Source organism: Dermochelys coriacea, chromosome 3 (assembly GCF_009764565.3).
Source record: "Dermochelys coriacea isolate rDerCor1 chromosome 3, rDerCor1.pri.v4, whole genome shotgun sequence".
Classification (NCBI taxonomy): Eukaryota; Metazoa; Chordata; order Testudines; family Dermochelyidae; genus Dermochelys; species Dermochelys coriacea.
Genome location: NC_050070.1, coordinates 30550810 through 30570550, shown reverse-complemented (window position 1 = coordinate 30570550; position 19741 = coordinate 30550810). Strand labels below are relative to the sequence as shown.

General features: G+C 40.5%; 1 protein-coding gene across 3 annotated transcripts in view; it reads left to right on the top strand.

Annotated features, from left to right (window-relative positions):
- The window catches only part of HPCAL1 (hippocalcin like 1), a 118878-nt gene that overhangs the window by 23632 nt on the left and 75505 nt on the right, over positions 1 to 19741 (top strand). For 2 of the 3 annotated variants that reach the window (XM_038393983.2, XM_038393982.2), the window contains one exon: positions 454 to 499. The exons of the other annotated variant lie outside the window; for it this stretch is intronic. The gene's annotated coding sequence lies outside the window, so the exon portion shown is untranslated. The remainder of the gene's footprint in view (positions 1 to 453; positions 500 to 19741) is intronic. 3 annotated transcript variants of the gene reach the window in all.

The following is a 19741-nucleotide window of genomic DNA, read 5'->3' as shown; positions in this document are numbered from 1 at the left end:
TCTCTGCCTAGTGACCGCACAGACATGCTGGCTGCTTCTGGGAGCTGCGCTGAGCTGACCAAACTTTTAACAGCCTGGCAATCCCAGCTTTCCCCCGCAGCGGGGTGAGCTGGCGCTCATGGCTCCAGTCCCGTGGGGGGTGTGCTGAGGCTAAGGGTTTCTGGCCCATGGTGCTGAGACTTGTCGCAGGCCTGCTGAAATGAAGCAGCGGGCCGAATCCGGCCCACGGGCTGTAGGTTCCCCCACCCCCACTGTATACATTTGGAATGACTACTGAATAATACTCACAGAATTTTCACACTAAGGGCCAGATTTTGATCTCCGTTACATGTGTAGCAGCCCTGTTGACCCAAGAGATTTGCACAGGGGGGCCAAAACCAAGATTTGTCCCAAAGACTGAGACTTGGGGGAAACCCTAGGTCAAGTATGTATGTCTTATGCTTTTTCTTTCAGGCAAGTGAATGCATCTGAATTGCTCTGAAGAGATTCAAGATAAGAGGTAAGGGTGGTTTCTCCCTCTTCCATTCCCCTCCCCACCCCCCAACTTCTGTCCCATTCAAAGCACCTAATGATCTGAAAGAACAGAAAATGTAAGCCTCAAAACTTGGCTTGCAGCAAGTATTAATCCTCTGCATTGAGCCAAATTTGGGGTCACACTTGTAGACAGGATGCCATTAATTGTTGACCTGAAGGACAAGTCTTGTCTTTGTACATCAATGTTACAAACTTTTATCTTCAAACCAGAATGAATTTCCTGAGAATTCAGTAATTAAGTTTTATCTTTTTAAGCTAATTTATCTCCAGTGGGGGAAATTTGTACAAATTAGATTGTCTTCAGATCTAATAGTCTATACTGCCCCATGAGGGCAAAGTCCTCCTTTCCATTTCAAAGGATGACTTCCTTGAGAACATAACTAACCTATTTAAATTGAATAGAATGGAATTTTAAAGTTTGGAATAACTCACTCTTGCCTCTGACTAACGTGGCTTATGTCTTCATAGTATACTCGTGTATGCCGTACATCCATATGTAGTTAAAATTAGGTAGACGAAACATTAAAATAGTCAGCAAATGTGAAAAGGTAAGGTTCCTGCAGAAATGTTAATGTGGCCACATTATGCACATGCAGAGCCAGCTCTTAAACTGATGTGAATCAGTGTAGCTACCAGTTGTGGATCTGGTCAGTAGTATTCTCTTACTGTTTCTGGATAAATGTGTAGTTGTTGCTACTGCATTTCGTCTTTCAATGCTAATTTTTTCCCAGTAAGATTAACACAATTATATCATTACACATTAATTGCTCAGGAAGTTTATCCTTGAGTTTCATTTCCCCAGTGCACAGGATATAAGCTATTAAAATGGTCGTGTGTTCAAATGGGGAATTCAACCTTAGTTAATTACTGGACCACCTCCCCTTCTGTAAAATAAATATATTTTTCATTACAGAAGATCCCAGTGTATTTCACGAGTGTCCACACGCAGCACAACTGAAATGCAGCAACCTCCTTTTGCACAGCATGCTGCACAATATTTTGTGTCCATGTTGGAAGGGGTGAATTTCTGCCAAGAACCCCTACTCTTACTAAAGAGCCATTACATTTGTCCATGCAGAACAGACAGGACATCAATTAAGTTCTTTCACAAAGACCCCCACACATAATGCATGACACCCTAATTTTCTACATAGGACAAAGGATTGAGTCAAGCCTGCTAGGATTTGAACTTGTGGTTTAAGTCTAAGTAGACATCTCCTATGGCTAACACCATAACCTTTATGGATATGTGTGTAGTTTAAAGCAGCAAACCCCTCTTCTCCCAACTCCCCGATGTGGGCACAGTTATGTCAATATAGAAGTGCTTATACCAATATAGCTTATTCTGGTTCAGGAAATGTAGTACCAGTGTAACACACTTTTTATACTGTGTGCATCCTAGGGCTTTTACTGCACTATCTATATCAGCAAAAAGTCACACCCCTCACTGACATCATTACACTGGTATAGTTTTCAGTGTAGACCAGCCCATGGGCTCCAAAGTCGCTGAGGTGATTTTGAAAATGTTAATTTTTCCTGTTCTTTATATAGGATTTTCACAAACTAAGTATATTGGAAAAACATGGCAGGTGAAATATATTGTAACCCCCTGAAAGTTTGTGGGGCACTCAGAAGCATATGTAGTACCTGAAATTACATTATTCGATTTGGAAAAAAAGTTCAAATTTTGAGTTGGTGGTTTCCTAGAGCAATAGTAACTCATCACATTGCACACTTCAATGTATATGTTGTATAGCCTAAACAATAATATACTAAGATGTATGTTTGAATAGGAAAAACATTATGGTCCCAATTCAGGGAAGTACTTAATCATGTGCTTATGTGCTTTTCAGATCGGGGGCTACGGTATAGGCCCTGATTGGACAATCTACTTAACCATATGCTTGACTTTAAGCAAATGAGTAGTCCCACTGGGACTCTTTATGCACTTAAAGTTAGTCATGTGGTTAAAATGTGTGCTGAATTGGGGCCTATGTGAGCAGAGCAGCTCAATTAACATTGGTATAGGAACCTTTCCTTCTGTATTTCTTGACTTTAAAGACTTCTGTTGTGCAATGTTAATAGTCTTGCATTTATACAGCTTTGTATTAGAATTTTACTGATGAGCTCTCTGTGTGAAGTTTGACTAACGAAGCTCTGCCTTGTGTATTTTTTTTCAGAATAGAATAAAATTCATCTGCATTCTGCGATCTGTAACCTTACAGTTTGGTTTGACATACCAGTAAATATCCAGTTAATAAGTACTGAATTAATAAAATGCATTCCAAATGATGCATTTGTGATCTTGCACCTTGGAAGTTTTTTAATCCTTTACTTTAAACTCTTTCCAGTTTCAGTTTTTGTGTTGGTGAATAACTTTCTGAATAAAACTGACAGTTTTAGAACTGTAATTTAATTGGCATTTATGGGGTGAACAATCTGTCATTACATGATGCTGCAGGTGCTCTTACAGGGTTTTCACAAGATTTAATTGTGTTGTGCAAGAAGTTTAATGATTACATGATATACCTCCAGAAATGGATTTGTGATGCTCGAAACATGACACACTTAATGTTTTAAAATTGGGCCCTTCTGGTTTAATTTATTAATTGTTTTTAGAATCTGTTTTTCCATGTGACTTGATGTTTCACAGAGGCACAATATCAGGTATAAACAGGAATGCAATGAGACTCCTTGATGTGCCTTGCCTATATTTACTGTGTGTGTGTAAGATATGATGGCTTATTTTGGTGTAATAATGTTTGCATGTCATTCATGCAATGTCTCACAATTCGCTAGATCTGATGGGGATCGGGGGCAGGGGGCTAATAGACTAGGAGATGCATAGGGAACTGGTAACCACCAGTGGGGGGGAACCAACAGCTGCTGTTGGTAGTGTTGATAAGGTGAGTATCAAGCTGTTTCTTCTTTTGTTTGTTTTTAAGGATTGGTGAGCTGCATAGCTGGTGCAGAAGCAGCAGCAGAGGATCAACCTCCAACAGAGTAGATTGGGTTGGGGTCTGAGAAGAAGCAGCAAGTGAAGGTATTGGGGGAGTGAGATCAGATATAGTATAGATTGAGGGGCACAGTCGTCACGAAGGGTTTTGAAATCCAAGAGACAGAATCTGGGAGGTTTCTTTGGATGAGGTTTGGGGAAAGCAGTCTTGTGTATTCTTGGTGGTGAGCATGTTTGCAGGGTTAGTCTGAATAGACTGGAGACTTGGTGAAAGTGATTCTCAGAGGTGATAGAGGAGGGAATTGCTATAATCTGCATGAATGAGTGGCTGAGAGAGGGTAGGGGCGTGAGGCAGTGGTATGTGTACACCATTGTGGAGCTGGTAATGGCCAGATCTAGTACTGTGAGATCTGAAGGACAAAACACTGCAAACATCACCGAAAGCAATTTTTTTTTTCTGGCAGGTAAATGGGCAGCTTGGCTTAACCAGTCTCTTCCAGTTCTAGAGTGTATGGAGAAAGATCTCTGGTTCAGCACTGAAACCTACAACCAGAACTAGCAAGTTCTTGAATTCAGAATGATAGAACTAGAAGTAAAAAAGCTCTTGCAGAATCCAGAGCAAGAGAGATTTATCCTGGCAATAAACCCACTTTCCTAAACACTTTAATCAAAAACTGAGCTGTCCTTATCTTAAAGGGATGGTAAAGATGCCCCTATATCCAGAAAATTGTACCAAATGGAAGAGTGTATGAGGTATTAGGTTGACTTCTTACCCATGAAATATCACATGACTGACAGTTATAGTAATGGAAATAAAACCCTTTATCTACAGCCCAGGAAATGGTAGGTTACAGTGACAAGGTACCCTGGTTGTCCTGGAATTATCTCGAATTGGAGTCAGTGCTCCTGAGTCTGGGTTTTTGTGGAAGTTGTGTGGAAGTTTTTTGCACCCCAGCACCCAGTTTCATTAAAAATTGCCCATTGCCCATCCAGCTACTCCTGCTGGATAGCCCCTCTTATATTAAGTCTTTTTAGCCATCTTCTCCTGGCCTGCAGTACAACTTGTTCCCCCTCTTCGCACAGCCCTGTTCTTTCTCTGCCTCTGCTCACTGGCACACTGTAGCTATATATTCCTCTAGTGTGATGAAATCAGAAAGGAGGAGGCAGCAGAAAAGCAAATAATTTGGACTCTGCTAAAGCATAAAGTGGGGGAAGAGGTGGGACCTGTAGGAAGGGGAGTGCCATTTAATCTTCCCAGTAGTTGCATGTCCTTGAGTGTTCCTGAACCCTAACATGCCTATCTAGCAGCCTAAACCCTCCTGAGAGACTCCGAACTCTCATTCCCTACAAACATCACTCCCTAGCTCGAGGATTAAATCCTGATTACCCTATGCAATGCAACCTCTGATTCTTCCTATTTTTTCCTCCTCCTTGATTTGGGATTGTGGGGAATTTCTGGATATGAGAAGGTAATATCGGTCCTTGCCAATTCAGTCCATGGTCTCCAAGTCTGCCAGTAGTTAGCATGGTTCCTTGTTCACTGAGAACTAGATTAATTTGTGCCTGCTTCTCCTAAAGCCCTAAAAGTTGGTAGATCCAGAGCACCTCTTTTTTTTTTTTAATGATACCTACTCATTCCCTGTCATGAACAGTTTCCTTCACCTTTACTTTACTCTGTGGTAATGCTAGAACAAAGATAAGTATTCTTCTTGCAGATTTCCCCCCACTTTGGGGTTCCTATTGTGATACTCAGTTGGCAAACTCCATTCTTCAGTTGTTGCATTTGGGGTGTGTCTCTTTCCCTTTGATTTCTCTTAGCTCAGTCCCCAGCTCAAGTCAGCCAGAGGATTGGCTTAGGTTTACTGAATTTGTCACTTAGGGGTATGAATAAACCGCCCCCTTGAGTGACACAAATTACACCAACATAAACACCATGTGGACAGTGCTGTTGGTGGGAGAGCTTCTCTTGCTGACATAGCTTCTGCTGCTCATAGAGATGGTTTTATTATGCCTATGGGAGAGCTCTCTCCTTTCAGCATAGAGTGTCTTCACCAGATGCACCACTACACCTGTGCCACTGCAGTGCTGTATATGTAGACATGTCCTAAGGCACCACTGCTTCCTCCATGTGACAATGCAGCTCATGCTACATTTTGCCTTTCAGCTGATTAAAAAGTTAAAGAATATACCACAAATTTTTTTAAAAGGAAAATTTCATTGACTTTACATTTTTGGTATTTATCTCTTGCCACCTTTTGGTAGGAACTACAAGAGCTGGATGTCCAACATGGATAAATTAAGTACTGAAAGCCTAGCATAAACAAGTGGCTCACACCACCATTGAAGTGAAGAATATTGTGTAAGAGAGTAATGTGTATAAATAAACCTTAACCATAACAGACCTGGCCTTCTGCTATATTACAAAGTAATTAGGCCAATTTAATCTTGTATTGGGACCATTTCTGTCTTATTTACTAAATGAAGAATGTATTTTTACTCATATTTCTGCTCTTCTTCGTTTGTCCAGCTCCTTTCCCTTTCCCTTTCCCGTTTCTTCATGTTCATTGTATAATTCAGTTTTGTTAATATTTTCACTATTCAAGCTCTTCTGTATTGTACTTAATATATATCACATTTTTGCATGTTTCCTTGAATAATTCAATAATTTTTTAATTAGGGTGGATATGCAACACACCATGCATGCTTCATATTCTTCACTTTAATGAAGGAACTTGCAGTATCAACTCCTGGAAACTTCTTGATCTTTTCAATGCTGAAAAAGCTCTAAAAATTTGCAGTTTATTCAGGGAGCGTTTTAAGGTTTAAATGCACTAGCTCAGAGACCACCTTGCTTGAAAATGTAATACATCAATAGTATTGCTGAAAAATGTAATTATGGGCTAGTATTTCAGAAATGAAAGGAGATACTGAGCTTGGCATTCTCTAACAGCGGTTCTTTTCTTCTCCACATACTGAACCTACTACACACACCTTCTTCCTTCCAAATTTTGCATAAATGTTGGTATAGTATAAGAAACAAAAAGAGAATTGTATCCTACTGCAAGTATCTCATGTTGATTCACTGCTATGCAAATGTTCATCCTTTAATAGTATGGGATTACAAAGCATTATCATTCTCAGATTGACTCAGGTAGTACTATTTTTATTTAATCTGTATTAAGGTATCGTTGTGCATCTTTGGTCTTGCAACATAGAGGTAATACGATTTACTATTTTTATAAAAATCAGTATGGCTGTGTAAATCCTGTCAATACCAAGAACTGAAAAGATTAGTCATGAGCTCACTCTTTTTTCCTTCAGTAGTGAGTAGATAAATTTTGTTTTCCATAATAACTCAACCACACTCGCCGGTTTTGGAACAAAATAATCACACTTGGCTTGTGGTACAGCATTTTCTCATCACTATGTATGATGGTGAATGGAAACACAGGATGCAGTGTTGCAACACTTAAATGCTCACAGATAGCCCTATTAAAATCAATGAGGCTACTCGTGTGCATAAAGATTGCTCACATGAGGTAAGGGTGGTAGCATCATGTCTCATACTCGCAGTTACCCTTGCAGAGATGATTAGCTAATACCTCTGGCTGCAATGGTTTGTTTGTTTGGGGGTTTTTTCCTTTTAAAAATGTGGATGTGTAGAGAAGGAAAGACTATAATGGAATGAGACACATTCAGACTATATTAATACATGGCCGTATTATCCAGTTATCTGGGCAACCACTCCTAGAACTGTATCTAGTAGAGGTTTTATGAATCTGTATGTTTATGGAGTTGCCTGACAAATTCAGACAAACAAGGCTTGACTCTGATTAGTTAAAATATAAAATGAGGTGCATGTTTAAGGAGCAGATCAAATCACAGTGAAGTATTTGGAGTCTTTTCTTTGACGTCAGTGGGTTGGATCAGGTTCTAAATTTCTTGATGATCACCTCCATAATGTTCTTCACTGTTATCACCATATAGTAGCTTGTATTCTGAGGAAAAATAAATGCATGCCCATGCCCAGTAGCTGAGGTCAGACCTGCTTGAGAAGTACAGTAAGAGCTGTCTACCAATAGTATGTCAGATTAACTTTGATGTCCTGTTCCTATTGCCAGAACTGACCGCTGACTTCCATAATTTCTTGATATGGTTGAACTGTCACATGAAACAATGTAGAACTTTCAGATTTCAAAAGAAAACAATTGTAGTCATTAATGCAAGGGAAAGGCAATGAAAGAAATCAGTTCCTATGTAAAAGGATAAATGGACACAAATGAGATATTATGAATGGCAATATACAAAAACCTGTAGGAGAACACTTCAATCTCCCTGGACACACACTAGCAGATTTAAAGGTAGCCATCCTGCAGCAAAAAAAACTTCAGGAACAGACTTCAAAGAGAAACTGCTGAGCTTCAGTTCATTTGCAAATTGGACACCATAAGCTCAGGATTAAACAAAGACTGTGAATGGCTAGCCAACTACAAAAGCAGTTTCTCCTCCCTTGATGTTCACACCTCAACTACAAGAAGAGGGCCTCATCCTCCCTGATTGAACTAACCTGGTTATCCCTAGCCTGATTCTTGCTTGCATATTTATACCTGCCTCTGGAAATGTCAACTACATGACTAAGTGGGTATTCACCCACAGAAGCTTATGCTCCAATATGTCTGTTAGTCTATAAGGTGTCACAGGACTCTCTGCCACTTTTAAAGAAACCTGGACAGAGATTATGTATGAACTGTGGCTGAAATTTTTAGATTTAGGCAATTTAAAGCTAGTTACCAAAAATAAATAAATATTTTTAAAATAAAAAAAAGGAAAGTTGCTTATTTTGAAAATGGGCTCAGTAAAGTCAACAGGAGCTGTTGGGATATTACCTTAACCTAAGATTGGCCATACTGGTTCAAACCAGCGGTCTGTTTGGTCCAATATCCTGTCTTCTGGGATTAGCCAGTGCCAGATGCTTCAGAGGGACCACACTTTGGAAAATCAGGCCACATTTGTTTGAAAGGTTTGACTGAACAATTTCCTTGAAAGCCATTAGTACTAGAGCTGGTGGAAAATTTTTTCCATCCATTTAGATGAATCTGCATCCATGGAAATGCTCTGCAGTTTCCTGCCAGCTTGCCATTTGGTGGCATGTTGGGGAGCCAAAAGCCTGGAAGCCCAGGCTCCCATTTTCCTAGGTTCCTCTACAGCTTGCTTGATGGGATGCTGTAGAGCAGGGCTTCCGAGCTCTTGTCCTTGTGGCTCTTCAGCAGCCTGGTCTCCTAAGGCTTCCAGGGTCTGCAGCTCTGGGTGCAGCCTGCCATGCAGGCAGCCTCTGAATTGAGGACCCTAGGGCTTTCAGGGTTTGTGGCTTCAAGGCAGCCTGCCAGGTGGACTGCCCTGGAGTCCTGGACCCCAGAGCTTTCCATTTTTGGAGAATTCCAAAATTTGAAGTGGGGGTGTTTTGAAATAGGATTGAAACCAAATTTTGAAATATTAAAATCCTCCAAGAAATAGAATTCCCTTTCTCGACTCAACTCTCATCAGAACTGCTGGCCAAAATTTCTAACCTTGGGTGCCTGAATTTAGGCACCTAAAATTTATATTTAGGCACCTAACTTTCAATAAACGAGTTGGAAAATTTTGTTCACTAGGTTTAATGTCTTTAAATGAACATGATTGGGTCAAATTTGGCCCACAATTGGGTGTGTGTATGTTTGTAAATTCTTGCATTTACAAAGCCTCGTGGCCTTCAAAATGCTTACCGCTTATTACTACTTTTTGTCTTCTGTTCTTAATCTAAAGTGGAAGTAGAAACATCAAAATGAAATCTTTTCAACTTTCTCTCTTTAATAGCCAGGAACTCTAAATGACAGTGTCCATTTGGATAAGCTTTGCATTTAGTTTGGTTTCATAGCACGAATTCCACTTTAGACAGTATAAATTGTTATAGTTGTAGAGGTTGAAGCACTCCAGAGCCGGAGGTCAGTCCATGAAATAGAATGGTTCCGTTTTCAGCGTTTCTTGACAATAAAAATCTGTAGGTTATGAAGATACGGTAATGCTACTTTCCATAATAGTGTTAAAAACAGCTTCCTTTATAAAGCCCTATTTTAATCTTACTCTCTAATAACCACAAGTTGTTGAGCTAGATGCAGGAATCACTGGATGAAATCTATGCCTTTCGTTATGCAGGAGGTCAAAGTAGAAGATCATAAATTGCCCCTTTTGCTTTTAAAATATATGAATAACTGTGACTTGGAAAGCTTGTTGGATCGGAAAGTTGCCAGACTTGGACTGAAGGCAAAAGGAAATATTTTTGCAAGGTTTGAAGAAAAAGCATCAGTGTTTTTGAAGTACAGATTATAAAATATAATTACCCCAATCTGAAACTTTGACCCTTATCTAATAATTCTGTGTCGTCCTATAGAAAAGTATGGGCATGTCTACATTACTCGCTGGATCGATGGGCAACAATCGATCCAGCAGGGGTCAACTTATCGCATCTAATCTAGACATGATAAATCAATGGCCGAGCTTTCTACCGTCACCTCCAGCACTCCACTGGAACGGTAGGACCAGGTAGAGTCGATGGGGGAGTGTCAGACACCGCAATAAGTAGATCTAAGTACGTTGACTTCAGCTACGTTATTCACGTAGCTGAAGTTGCATAACTTAGATCGAGATATACGCCCCCACCCTCCACAGTGTAGACCCATGCCTAAGTCTTGTTTCAACCCCTTTCATGTGTAGAACTTCAGAGTTACTAACATCAGAGTTACAAACTCACTGGTCAATCACAACCTCATTTGGAACTGGAAGTATGCAATCAGGCAGCAGCAGAGGCCAAAAAAAAAAGCCAGTACAGTACTGAGGTAAATGTAAACTACTAAAAAAAAAATAAAATAAAAGGGATGTTTTTTTAAAAAAAAAAAAAATTTGACAAGGTAAGAAAACTGTTTCTATGCTTTTTTTTTTAAAAAAATGAAGAAAACATTTTTCTGCATAATAAAGTTTCAAAGCTGTATTAAGTCAATGTTCAGTTATAAACTTTTGAAAGAACAACCGTAATGTTTTGTTCAACGTTATGAACACTTCATAGTTATGAAGTCTCCGTTCCCCAGGTGTTTGTAACTGAGGTTCTACTGTATTTTCAGTAATGTTAAATCTCCTTGAAAACTCATGCATTGATTGTATTTGAAGAAAATAGAGGCTTAATTACAAAGTTAATCATTTTTGTTGATGAGATATAGGTTTTTCCAGCATCCTATTGAAGAACTGGACTCCAGTTGCTTTGTCACTTCATAGATATCAGGGTTGGAAGGGACCTCGGGGTCATCTCGTCCAACCCCCTGCTCAAAGCAGGACCAATCCCCAATTTTTGCCTCAGATTCCTGAGTGACCCCTCAAGGATTGAACTTGCAACCCTAGGTTTAGCAGGCCAATGCTCAAACCACTGAGCTATCCCTTCCCCCTTCAACTCTAGCCATTGGCTTGCATTTTCTGTACTACCTTTTCCCTCCCCTGAAAACTAACATTCTCATTTACATTCATAGTTGTGTCCAGAGGTCTGCTCTCTTTTTAACAAGAGGCTCCTGAGAGCTCCTGAAGACTCACTCCAGCTAGTCAGTGGTCATTCAGGGTTGCTGTGCTTTGACAAAACACACATTTCTTTATACTGAATAAGAAAGTGTGCAGTTTATGTTCCAGTGGAAAACTTAGTCCTTTCTAGTCATTTCCTTGCTCATAAGTACTTGGGTTTTGTAAATGATGTGATAGGTAAATATGTTCTTGTCATTTAGCAGCTTAAGGCCTGGTCTGTATTTGAAAGTTGTACCACTAGAACTATTGGAGTTATGGGTATGATTGATCGAACTATTTAAATAAAATAATCATACAAGTCCTAGTGTTGATCAGTTATACTGGTATAAAGGTGCTTTACACCAGTACCGTTATTTCTCTTTCTGTGAAGGAATAACTATACTGGTATAAGTACCTTTTATACCTGTATAACTGCACTCTCACTGGGGCAGAGTTTTAGTGCTTTAGCTATACCAGTATAATGAAGTGCAGGGGTGAAAGTAATTTAACGGACTCACCAGTGCGCAGGGTGGGCAGGGTTTGGGGGAGAGGGGCAGCTCTGAGCCTGTGGAGGGGGCGGGGGCCGCTGGGACCAGACTCTCCCAGCTAGCCCTTCAGTGCTGCAGGGCCTGTACCGCCCAGGGCTCCAGCGGCAATTTAAACGAGGCGATTTAAAGGGTCAGGGGCTCCGGCCACTGCCAGGAGCCCTGGGCCCTTTTAAATCACTGGGCCCTGGGGCAGCTGCCCCTTTTGCCCCCACCATCAACGGCCCTACCAGCACAGTCAGCTGTGTACCAGCTTTCTTACTGGTACATCAGACCGGACCAGCTTACTTTCACCTCTGTTAAAGTGGTACAGTTTTCTAGTATAAACAAGGCCTTAATTGGTTCTTGGAAGTTGTTTTGTGGAATATTTAAAACCAGTCTGCCCCCTCCTACTTATTGGCAAAACAGGGAAACCTTACAAAGGAAAAACAAAATCCTCTAATTATGGATATCCCAGTACCCTTTCTTATGCCTTGCGTTATATAGGATGAAGCAGTAGGATGGAGAGTTGGAAGAGGGTTAGAATAAGGACCCTATGCAAAGTTCCCAGTTGGTTGGAACAAGACACAACATTTGTTCCCACCATGATTAAAACGTGAACTGTAGCGTACATGTTCCCAGCCCCTGTTAAAGACCTGGCTTGATATAGATAGGTTCTTGAATGACCAGCTGCAATACAGGGAATATTATGCATGATTTGCTTATGCAGAAGATAAGCAGATACAGCAATTAATGGCTGAATAAAGCCTACGATTTACCCTAAAGACAAGCTAAAATCTGAGAGAAGTGGGTTAATGATGAAAATGCTAGCAGGCCCTTGAGTATAATGATGCTGCTGGAGGCTTCCATAAAATCAGGGCTTAGTGATGACTGTTATGATGCATGGTATTGGGAGAATGAGAAACTGCAGTCATTGAACAAAAATGGGCCTTTAAACTAATGGTAGCTACCTAAACGGTTTTGCGCAAAAGTAATTTCCATAGGCGGCTGTTTTTCAAATTATACAGGGGCCTATCAGCTTTTTACAAATTGGAAAGTACTCTGATTATGTTGCAGTGCTTCTTACATTCCTTCTAAAGGTCAAACTACCAATCTCTCTGTAGGTTTTAAGCTAGAGTTTTTAGTGAGAAAAGAATGAACGGCAACGTTTCCAAATTAGTTCACTGATCATAATCCCACTTTCTTGAAATGATGCCAATACCAAATATTCATGCCTGTACCAAAGTGGATTTCTAACCCGGAACATAATAGCTTCTTTTCTTCTTCCGTCCCTACTACCAATATATTAATAGGGTGCTTCAGTGCAGTGGGCTAAGGGTTTTCTACCGCTCTACCCCACAGAAGATGATCCTGAAGTTTGTCAAAAACTGCTTTGTCTTTCCCCTTGAATGTCATAATTTCACTTCCATCCTGCAGCCTGGGAACACAGAGTCCACAATGCAATGCAGCATCTGACCTACCTCTTATCCCACCTGAAGCCATCCTCTCAGACGGTCAGATATGTATGTCACTTCTTCCCTAGTGCCAAAGACATTCCCCAGGGGCACAGCCAATCCTTGGGAAATGCTTCAGCCAATTAGTTAAAAGGGCATCTCAAGGCAGTCAGCCAAATAGATAATCCTTTCAGGCAATCCAGGGGATTTCTTGGTATCAAGCTGCAGGGTACCTACTCTATTTACATATTCCCACTAAGAGGTGGCATCACCTGTGCTGAGTGATGCTCTGTGAAATGATTTGTAATGTGTCCCATCAGAATTGACAATGCACTGAGAGTTGCCTTGTGTCAGGTACTCTAGTAGGAATTGCGGTGACCATTATATTTAAGGTTGCAGAAGTCTTTTCATTCTAACAACCCTTTGTCAGCTTTCACCTCTTTTGCTGACTATTTCAGGCTCTTCTTGAAAGGGGTGTTTTGGGTGTGTGCTTGCTTGTTATGGTATTTGTTTGCTTCAAGCATTTTTGATTACGAGTAGAATGGGGGGAAGGGACAAAATACTCATTTTTTGTGGGGGAGGAAAAATTCTATTTAAGAACTCTACATGCAAAAGTATTTCACAGTGTAGTGTTGAAATTCATCATGGAAGTAGTCATGTATATATCACCACAGTACCTGAGCGCCTCACAATTGTTAATGCAGTTATTGTCACAACATCCCTATGAGATAGGAGTGCAATTATCCCCGTTTTACAGATGGGGAACCGAGACAGTGAAAAGCTAAAGGTACATCCCTGCTGCAGTTGGGAGATGCAACTCCCACCTTGGGCAGATGTTCACACGCTAGCTGCGCTTGAGCTAGTGCTCTAAAAATAGTGGCGCTGGCAACTCAGGCTAGCTCTCTATATACACTTGTAGGATCTTGAATGGGGTTGTACTAGGGCAGCTAGCCCAAGCCGCTGCCCAGGCCCCTGCAGCCACACTGCTATTGTTAGCACACTAGCTCAAACACAACTCCAGGAAAACCTGCCTTTGGCTTGACCTAGTTGTGAGCCTTACAAAAATACACTTTGCACATATGCAGGGAAGTTAGTATAATTATTGGCAACATTCCAAAGGCAGGCTGTACGTCATGTACCTACCTAATCTTAACTGGTTATTGAAAACTTCCAAGATGGTTTGAAGCATTGCCTCATTTGTTACTCACTTCTAAGCTTCCCTGGAGAAGATGCTCTCGTATGGACTTTCTGAGGTGGATATGGCATTCTGGTGGTGTCTTAATCCATTATTATTGTAGCATGAGATGGGGGGAGCAGGAACCTGTTGAGTTAGGAACTGACCATACATATAGTGAGAGCTTACAGTATAAACAGACGAGTCAGACAATGGGTAGGAGAAGGAGAGTACTTTTAACCCGATTTAACTGATGGGGAACAGATGGGGGAGAGAGAGTGTGTATGACCAAAGATCACCCAGCAAGTCTGACCGAGCTAGGAATTGAACCCATGTTATGGTAATCATAGAATATCAGGGTTGGAAGGGACCTCAGGAGGTCATCTAGTCCAACCCCCCACTCAAAGCAGGACCGATCCCCAATTTTTGCCCCAGATCCCTAAATGTCCCCTTCAAGGATTGAACTCACAACCCTGGGTTTAGCAGGCCAATGCTCAAACCACTGAGCTATCCCTCCCTCCCTTCTCCTATATCCTGATATGATGCCTTAACCACAGACCATCTTTTCTCTAGCTACATAGCTCCAGATTTCTTTAAAAAACAAAAAACAAATCCCTAGGAAATGTATATAATCACCACTAAAAGCACATGAAGGTTGTACCAGGAAGCACTCATGCGAATGTCAAAGCCTGATGGATTAAGTGCCCCGAATTCATCTGAAGCCCTGGTTATCTGAAGGTTTTGATTGTTCCTTTTTCAGAGTAGCAGCCGTGTTAGTCTGTATTCGCAAAAAGAAAAGGAGTACTTGTGGCACCTTAGAGACTAACAAATTTATTTGAGCATAAGCTTTCGTGAGCTACAGCTCACTTCATTGGATGCATTACTTTGTTCCTTGAGATCTTTGGATAATGAGGGTAGTCATGTCTTACGCTATAGTTCTTTCAGATACCTTTGGCTCTCTATTCACTTCCTTACCCTGTTTCTACCAAGAACAGGCCTCTTACAGATAGTCTTCTATTGAAAAAAGCCTCCAGAGAGTGATCACTGTAACAGTGATGTGGTTTAAGCAATATTTTCACATTATTGTAGAGTGTATTTGGGTCTGGAGATGAATAGGAAGAAGGTCAAATTAAATATAACCTGAATGTTTGAACAGATGGCTGACCTTTGTTACATTGAGAATAGTTTAATTTTAGAATTTTGCAGGAGGTTTTAAACTTTTGGTTTCTTGTACTTTGCAATCTGACTGTAAATATGCTGTAGAATTTACTATTTTACCCCAGCACTTCATGGAATCATTAGTTAGCTTCACTGGTGCTTTGCACATTCTGCCTAAAATGCAGTATTTCAAAGAGCATGAGTTTGAGATCTTGAAGGACCACTTCTGGTTTCTGGAGGGTCTGTACTTCTAGGTGCTAAATACCTGAAAGCTGAGTAAAGAGGAGGCAGTAGGCGATATATTTTTTTTTTTTTTTTTTTGTCACATACAGAGAAAAATTTTTGACTCCCTGCTAGAAGTAGAGCACCTCTGCTGTTTAATTAGGCCTTGATTTTGCATTTTCTTGCATGCGTCCAGCCTGCTGCACCCCTGTGGAGCCTTACTGAAGTCCTTGGGGCTCCATGCAAACACAACAGTCTGCCCAGGCACAAGGAGTAACAGGATGGGCCTTAATTTATTCATTGTTGTTGACTGCTATAGGTGTTCATAATGCTGTACAGAGAGGGTAGAGACGTGGTCCTTGCCCCCAAAAAACTTGCCTTCTAAGGGTCTGGTTTTTCAAACCTTACCAACCCAAATAGTCCTATTGAAGTTGGCTACCTTGTGAGTAAGGGTTGCAGGAACAGACCCCAGCTTGCATAGTGCATGACAGAAAGAAGACGTAATAAGGTGTACATTTTTAACAGTGAGGGGAGTTAACCATTGGAACAACTTACTTATGGCTGAGGTGGAGTCTCTGTCACTTGGAGTCTTTCTAAATCAAGGTTGAATACCTTTCTCAAGAGTTCAGTAACTCAAACAAAAGTTATGGGCTTGTTGCAGAACATTTTGGGTGAAGTTCTTTGACCTGTATTATACAGGAGGTCAGACTAGGATGATCATAATGATAAACCAAAAATTAGAATAAAGAAAAAAATACACACTCAGCCTTTATTGATTCCTTCAAGTGGGTAGGCTTAACCCTCAAGTCAATTTTTGTTAATTATTTGTAGTGCTCTTTTGGTCTGTGGAGCTGCTGAAATGAAATATAACTGGCCCAGAGTCAAAATTAAGAGGCTTTTATCAAAGCCACCCCAAGACAGGAGCATCTGCAGGAATTAACTTTTTTTTTCCTGTTTATCTTCTGTAAATAAAAACTTGGTGCTTTGAGAATATCTGTTTCCCTTCTCAATGCTAGTGATTTCTTTTTACTGTTCTTATCACCTCACTCAAACAGCATTACCCTTCTCGAACAAACTTTTTTGAAAATATATTTGGTAATTTATTCAATTAAGCTCCTCCCTCAACATTATCACTCACTATACTAAACTAATTTGTTTACACAGCAGCACCAGTGCATGATCAGTTTGGAGAACCATTCAGAATACCACTGCTTTCTGCCTTGTCCCAATTATTACTTCTCCCTCCCCCCTCAGTTTCTCCAGCACCACTTTTCCACCTGCCAAGTCTTCTGGTAGGCCCACAGGATCTGTGTTGCGATGCCAGGTAGAAGGTCTAGATTACCTGATGTAAAATCTGGAGACAAGGAAATGCATGGGATCCTGGTAGATGGTAAAGATTCTCATTCACATGTTCTAGGGCAATGGTTCTCAACCTCGGGCCACTTGCAGCCCAGTCAACACACAGTTCTGGCCCATGTGACATCGTAGCGTATATATTGTGTGGAGGCCGCCCACATAACACATTGAGAGTTATTTATGCGGCCCACAGTGGTAAATAGGTTGAGAACCACTGCTCTAGGGAGACCAGCCAGCGCCCTAAGGTTTTAAAAGCCTCTTGTTCTCACCCCTGTAGGTAGGTGTAGCAGTTGTCAATATTAGTGCTAACACGATCAATATTTTCCCTGTGAAGAAGGCAATCCAGTACTTAGAGCTGGAGGTGCTTGAAACTTGAAATGCATGGATTGCCTTCTTCACAGGGAAAATATTGATCGTGTTAGCAATTTGTAAGCACCTAGAGCATAAGGTTATAAGGAATAGCCAGGATGGATTTGTCAAGAACAAATCATATCACAGCAACCTAATCTCCTTTTTTGATAGGGTTACTGGCCTAATGGATAGGAGGAAAGCAGTAGAAATGATGCATCTTTATTTTAGTAAGGCTTTTGACATAGTCCCACATGATGTTCTCATTAGTAAATGAGGGAAATGCTGTCTCGATGAATTTATAAGAGAGGGGCACACCTGGTTGAAAGACCATACTAGTTATTAAGGTTTGTTTTCAAATTGGAAGGGCATATCTAGTATGATTTTCAGAGGTCAGTCTTGGGTCTGGTACTAGTCAATATTTTCATTAATGACTTGGATAATGGAGTTGAGAATGCCTATAAAATTTGCAGATGACACCAAGCTAGGAGGATTGCAAGCACTTTGGATGATAGGACTAGAACTCAAAATGGAGAATTCATCTTAATTCAACAAGATAAAATTCAATAAAGACAAATGCAAAGTACTTCACTTAAGAAGGAAAAATCAAATCCCCAGCTACACAGTGGGGAAATAGCAAGGTGGTAGTACTGCTGAAAAGTATCTGGAGGTTATATGGATCGTAAATTGAATGAGTCAACAATGCGATGTGGTTACAAAAAAGGCTAGTATTCTGGGTGTATTAAGAGGAATGTCATATATAAGCACAAGAGGTAATTGTCCCATTCTACTCAGCATTGGTGGGGCCTCAGCTGGAGTACTGTGTCCAATTCTGTGTGCCACACTTTAGGAAAGATGTGAACAAATTAGAGAAAGTCCAGAGAACAACAAAAATTATTTAAAAGGTTAGAAAACCTGATCAACGAGGAAAAGTTTAAAAACTGGGCATGGCTAGTTTTGAAAAAAGAAGACTGAGGAGGATCCGATAAGTCTTCAAATATGTTAAGTGCTGTTATAAAGCAGATGATGATTTGTTCTCCATGTCCACTTATGGTAGAACAAGAAGTAATGGGCTCAATTTGCTGCAAGTGAGATAGAATGTTTTCCTAATCTCTAACTGTAAGGATAGTTAAGATCTGGAATAGGGCTCCACAGGAGGTTGTGGAATCCCCCTCCCTGGACATTTTTAAGAACAGGTTGGACAAACACCTGTCAGGGATGGTCTAGGTTTATTTGGTCCTGCCTCAGGGCAGGGGGCTGATGACTTCTTGAGCTCCCTTCCAGCCCTACATTTCTGTGTTTCTATAAATTTGTTCCATAAATTGGCTGAGCTGCTGAGCTAACAGTGGAAACTTCTCAGTAAACTACTTCTAGCAAAATTGGTCCATCAGGAAGGCTGTGGGGACTTACACTTTGTAAAAGTGGTTTCTGTTGGGCTTTGTGTTTGACCTGAAGTGAACCTGGCTTTTGTGTTTACTAGGACTTTTTTTCTTTCCTGTGATCAGTGAATAGTTCATTTTGAACCTTTCTGAGAAACTGTTCACTCACTTTTCATGTCCCGGTAGACGGAAGAAAAGTGCCTCAGTGACATCCGTGTTGTTGCAGTTTATTTATAAAAATACAGGTGCAACCAGGAGAAGTGATTGGAGGCAAAGCTAAAATGGTTTTACACATAATTACAATGTAAAACAGCACCAGTGATCTTAACAGCCGTAATTGATTTTTAGGGTGTATTAGTGTTTCCTGATTCATCCAAATAAAAGAAAGGGGGAACAGTAAGAGAGTTGTATAAAAAAATGCTACAACAAAAAGGATGAACAGTTATGTATAATCTATAAATGGATTCTCTATACTCTCATGCTTTCCTTTTTTGCCCTGAAGCTTTCTCATTACAGGCTGAGGCTGCTTCTGTAAATACTGTCTCTTCCTTTTCACTTGGAGAGAGAGATCTCTGATTTACAGTCTCAGAATTGTTGCCTTGGTGATCAATAAACCTTAATCCATGTGAGATTTTTCCCATTGAAATTCTTTCTATAGTGGAGGTATGATGGAGTAGACTAAATGTAACTGAATTGGGAAGAGTTAAGTTTGGTTTGACTGACATTGTCAATGCTCTTTGCAGAATTTTGAAATACTGACTCATCCCAAAATAATTATTTCTGTCAGTAGGTGGGCATTTGTGTTTTGATTAACCTTCTGAAAAAGCTAGTAAAAATATAGCCACATGTACAATGCCAGTGTTTTATGGTTCTTTGAGCCCACTGCCCATTATTATACTGCTTACATCATCTGCTCAAAGATGAGACAAAAAAGATACTTGGAATTGTTGTAGTCTCTTCTTCTGCTAACCTAATTCTGTTGTTCACTGCTATGATTTTGTGTAGCACAGCAAAGTATTGACCTATAATGAAAGTGAAGGTGCCTGGTTACCTACCGA